At 50.3% G+C, this 7,192-nt stretch overlaps 1 pseudogene; it reads right to left on the bottom strand.

Moving 5' to 3' along the window:
* Positions 1-1,645: 1,645 nt before the first annotated feature.
* LOC115307127 lies at positions 1,646-2,583 on the bottom strand (annotated as a pseudogene).
* Positions 2,584-7,192: the final 4,609 nt, after the last annotated feature.

Here is a 7,192-nt window from a genome sequence, read left to right as displayed (position 1 = left end):
CCTTGGGACACTGTGGAACCTCATGGAATCCAGGGGCCTTTGTGACATGTGGGGCCTCATGGAATCAGGGGAGCCCTGGGATACTGCGGATCCTCACAGAATCAAGGGGCCATTGTGACACTGCAGGGCCTCTTTAAACCAAAGGGGCTTGTGCTGGGCTGTCACAGGCCAGGGCAGGGGCAGCTGGAGAGCCCCTGGCCCAGCCATGAGTGACGGGCTGAGCCATCAGCTCCTGCTGAGAGAAGGGACCTCACAGGCCCTTCCGAAGGTGTTAACAGTGGGTCTATTGGCTCCCAGGATGAATATATTGACTTGGTAAGCTTTAGGGTGTATCCTTGATGATAAGGAAGTCAGTACGCAGCCCTAAAGGAGAAACAAAGCAGACTGTAAAGTTGGTAGGCCTAGTATGAGGGAACTACAATAAGGTCTTGAGCTTTGCTAAATGTATCACCAGTTGATCCTAGACAATGAAAACACTGTTGCTTGCTTGGCTAAAATGAGGTTATTGCTTGCTGCTAGCAAGGGGTATAAAAAGGCAGATGAGAAAATAGAGACATCTTTTCTGCACACAACTAGACTCTTTGTGTCTTTATCGACCGCCACGACTCTACACCGACAGTTTTGTTATTGCTGGGCAGCACTTGCACAGCTCCAAGGCCTTTCCTGCCCCTGGTACGGCCACGCTGGGGAGGGAGCTGGGGGTGCGTGGGAGGGTGGGAGGAGACACACCTGGGCCAGGTGACCCCCCTGACCCAAGGGCTGCTCCAGACCATGGACATCACACTCAGGGTGTGTAGGGGGGAACTTTGGAGTGATGGTGTTTGTCTGCCCAGGTCACCATTTCTCAGGGCGGGGCCTCGCTCTCCTGGAGGTGCTGAACACCTGCCTGCCCATGGGAAACTGGGAATGAATTCCTGGTTTGGCCTTGCACATGTGCACGGCTTTGACTCAACCCAGGAGTTTTGTCACTTCTACCCTTCTGATTCTCTCCCCCACCCCTCTGGTGGGGAGGGAGTGAGCGACTGTGCAGTGCTGAGTGCCTGGCTGACATTGCTAAACCTTGACAGATGGAAACTCCACAGGTCTCTGGGACCCTGTTCTAGTGCTGAACTATCCCCTTGGTGGGTTTTTAAAATTATTAATTATTTATTCTGTATGCCAAGTTACTCAAGCCTTACAGAACTCAGTGCAAGATTTCATAGCAGGGCAAGGTGCCCTTCATATCCTTTAGCTTTTTAAGCTGATTCCACACAGAAACACTGCCCATAGGCCATGAGGCCTAGCAAGGGATTTCTCAAACCCAAGGGGAGTCACCTCTCATGGGTTGTGTCACCTCTGGGGCTCATTGATGACTGACCACGGTTGCACTATTTCCCCTTAACATTACATTGGTCAGACCCAGCTTGAAGGAACTCTTGTCATTGAACTCTTTTGGGGTACTGAAGGTGCTCTGAAGGACAAAGATGTCATGGCAGGGCAGGACATAACAGGAATGCCTCAGGACACCGTTCCCCTCCTGGAGGAGGAGGAAAGCCAGGCTGGAACACATGGTTTTGTTGGAGTGAATATGGGGTGCTTTGTTCAGGCAACCACATACCCCAGTGGGACTTACAGCATTTGGGACCATTTTACATCCTCTGTAGGATCACTTTGTCCATAGGAGTCTCTTCAAGGCCATTCTCACTTCCTCGCTCTTCAGGCTATAGATGAGAGGGTTAAACATGGGAGTCACAACTGTGTAAAACAAGGCAGAGTATTTGTCAGGATCTCCAGAATCCCTTGAGTAGACGACTTTAAGTAGACGACTGTGGCTGAGCCATAGAAGAGTGTCAGCACCCCGAGGTGTGAGGAGCTGGTGGAAAAGGCTTTGTGCCTGCCCAGAACTGAGGGGATTTTCAGAATTGCCCTGATAATTTGAATGTAAGACAGAACTATTAAGCAGAAGGGAAGGATTAAAAAAACCAGGGTGATGGTGTGCAGCCCCACTTGGTTCCAGAACGTGTCTGCACAGGCCAGGTCCAGTAGTGGGGGATGTCCCAGAAGAAGTGAGGAAGGTCACGGGATGCACAGAAGGGCAAAGGGAACAGCTGGTAGGTCTGTCCTGCCTGCACTGGTGCCACAGCCCCCCAGGAGCCCAGCAGCAGCCTGGTGCAGAGCCCCCTGCTCATGGCCAGGGGACAGAGCAGGGGGTGGCACATGGCCATGGAGCACTCATAGGCCATGGCAGCCAGGAGAAGGCTTTGGGTGCTGCCCAGCAGAACCAGGAAATACAGCTGGGCAGCACAGCCAAGGAAGGAGATCCTGCCATCTGCCCTCAGGAGACACACCAGCATTTTTGGCAGTGACAGAGGTGTAGTAGACCTGCAGGAAGGACAAGTTCCTCAGGAAGAAGTACATGGGGCTGTGCAGGCTGGAGTCCAGCACAGTGAGGAGGGCAACCAGGCTGTTCCCTGCCAGCACCACCAGGTAGATGAGCAGGAACACCGTGAAGCACAGGCCCTGCAGGCTGGAGTGGTCACAGAATGCCAGAAGAACGAATCCAAATCCAACAGTGTGGTTCTCCAAGCCTTTTCTTTGGGACATTTTCCCTCTGCAGAGCAATCCTGTGGCCTGTCCGCCACCACCCCCACTTCAGGCCTAGAGAAAGGCTCCACACACCAGCACACACGGGACTGCAGGAGGAGGGGAGCTGGACCAAGCTCTGCAGGAAGGTTTGGGAATCCAACAGGGGCTGTTTGCTGCAGGGAGGTTTGCAAAGGGAGGGAAGAACAGAATCCATGAGCCTGCATGACCCGGATTTGCCACAGAGATAAGGGAATCTTGACTTGTTTGGCCAGAGGGGATTTTATCAAATAGAATGCCTGGGGATAGAGGAGAAAAAAAGGAAGGAAATGCATAAATACCAGCCCCTTGCAGAACAGTGTGGCTTACATTCCTTGTCCAGATGTTTAATGCATTTAATGTAAGGATGAGAAGAAAGAGGGTGAAAAAGGAGAAAAGTGATGAAAATGGGGAAGCAAAGCAAGGTAAGGCAAGGCAAGGGAAGGAGAAGCAATCCAAACAAAGCAAGGCAAGGCATGGCTCAGTTCTTAGACCTTGGTGAGAGAGATTAATCCCAGCTCTCCTCACATGTGGGAGCTCATCCCCTGGCGCTCTGTCAGCACACCAAGATCTGGGAGACTGTCCAAGATCTGAATCATTCACCTTCACATGGTGAGGGGTGAATCCCATTGGAAGTAAACCAGGCTTCTCTCTTCCAGGGAATCCAGTGACTCTGATGCATCCATGGGCATTTTAGCAGGACAGGGAAGCAACGGTTTATGCAGAAATAACAAGAGTTCCTAACTGTACTAAGAGACAGGTTAATGCAAGCAGTGCCAGTGTGTCCTGCAGTTTTCAGTCATCCAGAGAAGAAAGTGGTTCAAAGAGGGTGATCTCCCCACCATACCTGATTTGCCTGAACAGATCAGGTTTTTATAACTTCTGAGAGAGTCACTGATAATCCAACATTCCCGACCTTGCTGCTCTGTCCCTGGGATTCCTGAGCCCTCACAAATCCAGCCCAGAACCCGCTCACTCCCATCCCAGCCCTGCAACACTCCCCAGTGCCCTGCAAGCCCTGGCAGAGGCCCAGCAATGCTCCTGCTGCCTGGGGAGCTGAGCCCTCCCTGTGCATTCCCCACCCTCCCAGAGCACAGGGACTCCCTGCAGGGCTCACTGGCAGGGGGGGAGCTACAAGGCAGCAGCTCCTCCATCACAGGTGCCTTCTAATGAAGCCACAACTCAGCTGAAAAGGGGTTTCAGGAACTCACTTTGGCCTGGGGAGGGAATGTCCTCTCCCAGGCGAGGGCTGAGGATGCTGCTGTGTCTCAGCCAGCACTAACACCCATTGAGAAGTCTTCTTAAACCCTGAGGTGTCACTGATGACAATAGCAGGTCAGAAAAAAATCAAGTATCCAATTAGCCAAGGGACAAGCACAGGGCATTTTTTCAAGAGAAAAATCTGAATTCACACAAACGTCATCCTAATACTTCGCTTATTTTCCCAAGGTATTTGTGCCATTTTCCTGTGAGTTTTATCTGTCTCATAGAGATGTCATTCAAAATTCCCAAGATCAAATTAAAGTTTGCATGAGAGAAAAGTCACCATGATTGTTTTCTAATCTACCAACTTCATAACATAAATATACAGAAAAATTAAATATTCCTATTTAAAACCAAAAGTAATCACTGAGATACCCACATATATTTTAATTTAATGCTTTAACTCAAAGCAACCATTCCCATGCAGATTATCCACATATGAGCAATTCCTCCTTGTTCCCAAATGTTGTCAAAGATGCAGCCTCCTCTTTTTAATTCTCAGGTGTCTCCATGCTCCAAAGATCTCGAGTGGAGCCCAAAGCAGGCCAGTTTTGCTCCCAGGAACCTGCCAGAGCCCTTCTTGGGTGGTACCAATCTCACAGGCAGCGTTTCCCAAAGCTGGAGGAAGCCTGAAAAGGAAGGAAACTTCCCCAAACCGAGCCAGGCTTTTCTCAGCACCTGAGCTGCTGCCCAGAGCCTTTGCCTCCCTGCACCCACGGCCTCCAAGGATCTGCTGGAGAGTCCCTGGGGAGGCTTTGTCAGGAATGGCCCTTGGGGGGCTCCTTAAAGTTTCAAGGGACTGCAAGGTTTTCAGAGCAATTTGGGGGTTTGATTTTGCATTTTTGAGAGGTTTGTGCAGCCATGTCCTCCAATTATCTGCTGTAACAAGTCCCTTGAGAGCCTCAGACAGTGACAACCCTCAGTGGGGCTCATTAATGCTTCAAGGCACTCAGGGTTTATTAAGGTACTTTTTTTGGCACTGAGCCTCTGAGAGGTTTGTTCAGTCGTGGCCTCCAATGACCTGCTCTAATTAGTCCCCTGAGAGACTCTGTCGGTTGTGACACCCAGTGGGGCTCGTTAATGCTTCAGGGACTGCAGGGTTTTCACAGGACTTTGTGTTCTGCTTTCCACACTGAGTGTCTGAGAGGTTTGTGCAATCCTCTGCACTTACCTGCTCTAATGAGTCCCTTGAGAGGCTGTGTCAGTTGTGACACTCTGTGGGGCTCATCAATTCTTTGAAGTAGTTCAGTTTTTAATGGCACTTTGGCTTTTGCTTTTGACACAAAGTCTGTGACAGATTTGTGCAATCATGGCCTGCAGTGGTCTCCTTCAAGGAGTCCTTGAGGAGCCTGGATTGGGAATGGCCCTCAGTGAGACCCATTAATGCTTTGAGATATGTTGAGATTCTCTTCTGACTTGGACTCATGGAAAGGTCTCCTCTCTCTCAGAGGAGAACCTCACCTGAGGTTCAAGGACTCAGTGCCAAGTGCACCGTGGGGACCACAGGGCTCCTTAAAATCAATCAAGTGCTAAGAAACCACAGGTCTGCCTTGATTTTCCTCTAGTCTAGTGCAGTTAATCAGGAAGTTTTCTTAATACGCAGAAATACTTCAAAGAGGTTCTAATAAACATGCATTCTTATTTTCAAGGTGTAGTTTCTTACTTTTCTCCTTTGAAAAGAGTTGATTGCAGCTTTCTCTAATTGATTTTGATCCAGGGTCTCTCCTAAGGAGGTTTGGACTGGTTGGAGCTTTCCCTTGAGGTCTGACACAGTGTGGACAACCTTGCTCCACATTTCCCAACTCCATCCTGTCTCTGCTCAGTCTCCTGGGTCCTGCTTTGCTCACAGAACTGGCTGCACACAGCAAAGAGGGCTTTTTCTTCTTTTTTTGCCACAATCTGAAGCTCATGAGGTTCACCTTTGGTAACAGACACTCCTCAGCTGTGAGCCAAGTCCCTGCTGCCAGCAATGAGGTTCAGCTCCCCCAAGGCAAAACCGTGCCAGAAATGTTTTAGACACCCAGAAAGTGAAATAATAAACACGAATAAAGAGTTGGTACTGGGGGGACACTTGGGGATCCTGAGGGGCACTTATGGGGCAGTTTTAGGGGGACATTTAGGGGGCACTTAGGCATCCAGGGGGGCGCTTCAAGGTTGGGGACTGTACTGGGGCTGGATGCCTGAAGAATGAACACACAGCCCTGGAACCATTGGATCTCCTGGATGATTGAAGTGCCTCTAATAGAAGGTGCATGGCCTGCCTGCCCCTCCCGCCGAGCACCAGCTCCATCTCCTGCTCCTGCCCAGCGGCTTTGCAGAAATCCAGGGCTGGGTGTGGATTGAAGGCTGTGGCAAGGGACAGGATAAAGTTGCTTCACTTTCCACCCTTGATGTCTCAATGTCTGTGATCTTAGGAACCCTCACAAACCTGGAACAAGGCAGATTATCTGTTTTTGTAAGATATGTACATGGAGATTGTTTTGATCTGTGTTTAAATCGTCCTTGAATAAAAGAACTAATAGAAAACTATGTAAAAAAAAAAGGAAAAGGGAAAAATAAGAAAAACGAAAATTAAAAAAGGGAGAAAAGAGATAAAAAGGAGAAAAAAGAGAAAAAAAAGAAAAATAGGAAAAAATGAGGAAAAAAAAGAACAAATAAAAAAGAGAAAAAAGAAAAAAGAGAGAGAAAAAAGGGAAGAAAAGAAAGAAGAAAGAAAAAAGAAAGAAAAGAGAGAAAGAAAAAAAGAGAAAATAAAAGAAGACAGAAAAACTAAAAACCAAAAAAAATCCGATCCTCCCCCGCCGCAAGGACTACAACTCCCACAATGCCCCGCGCAGGCGGGGGGCGGGCAGGGGCCGTGGCCGCGCGCTGATTGGCTGCGGGGCGGGTCTGTAAAGGCGGAGGGCGCGCGGAGCGAGCGCCATTTTGGCCTCGTGGTCGGGAGTGAGGAGGACTCGCCTGCGGCCGCTGCACTTCGCTGGGTGAGTTGGCGGGGGGGCGGCGAGAGCGGGGTCTGGGGATCCCCTCGGGGGCTGCGGGGAGCGCGGGTGTGGGTGGAAAGGCTGGAGGGCTCGGGAGGGTTTAGCGGGGGGGTTCGGGGGTTCCCGGGGACGTTTTGAGGGGTCCCTGAAAGGACTCGGGGGGGAGGTTGAAGGTCCCTGAAGAGTGCTGGGGGGCTCTGATGGGAGTTTTGTTTTCTGAGAAGATTTGGGGTGTCCCAGGTGGGCTTTGGGGCTCTCTGGGGAGGTTTGGGGTTCCTGGGAGGCTTTGTGGGGACCTTTGAGGCAGTTTTGGGATCTCTAGGGGGGGTTTAAGGTGTCCCAGACTG

The sequence above is a fragment of the Manacus vitellinus genome, unplaced genomic scaffold (assembly GCF_001715985.3).
Source record: "Manacus vitellinus isolate BGI_N305 unplaced genomic scaffold, ASM171598v3 ctg7180002430711_pilon, whole genome shotgun sequence".
NCBI classification, from domain to species: Eukaryota; Metazoa; Chordata; class Aves; order Passeriformes; family Pipridae; genus Manacus; species Manacus vitellinus.
This window is presented reverse-complemented; position numbering and strand designations above follow the sequence as displayed.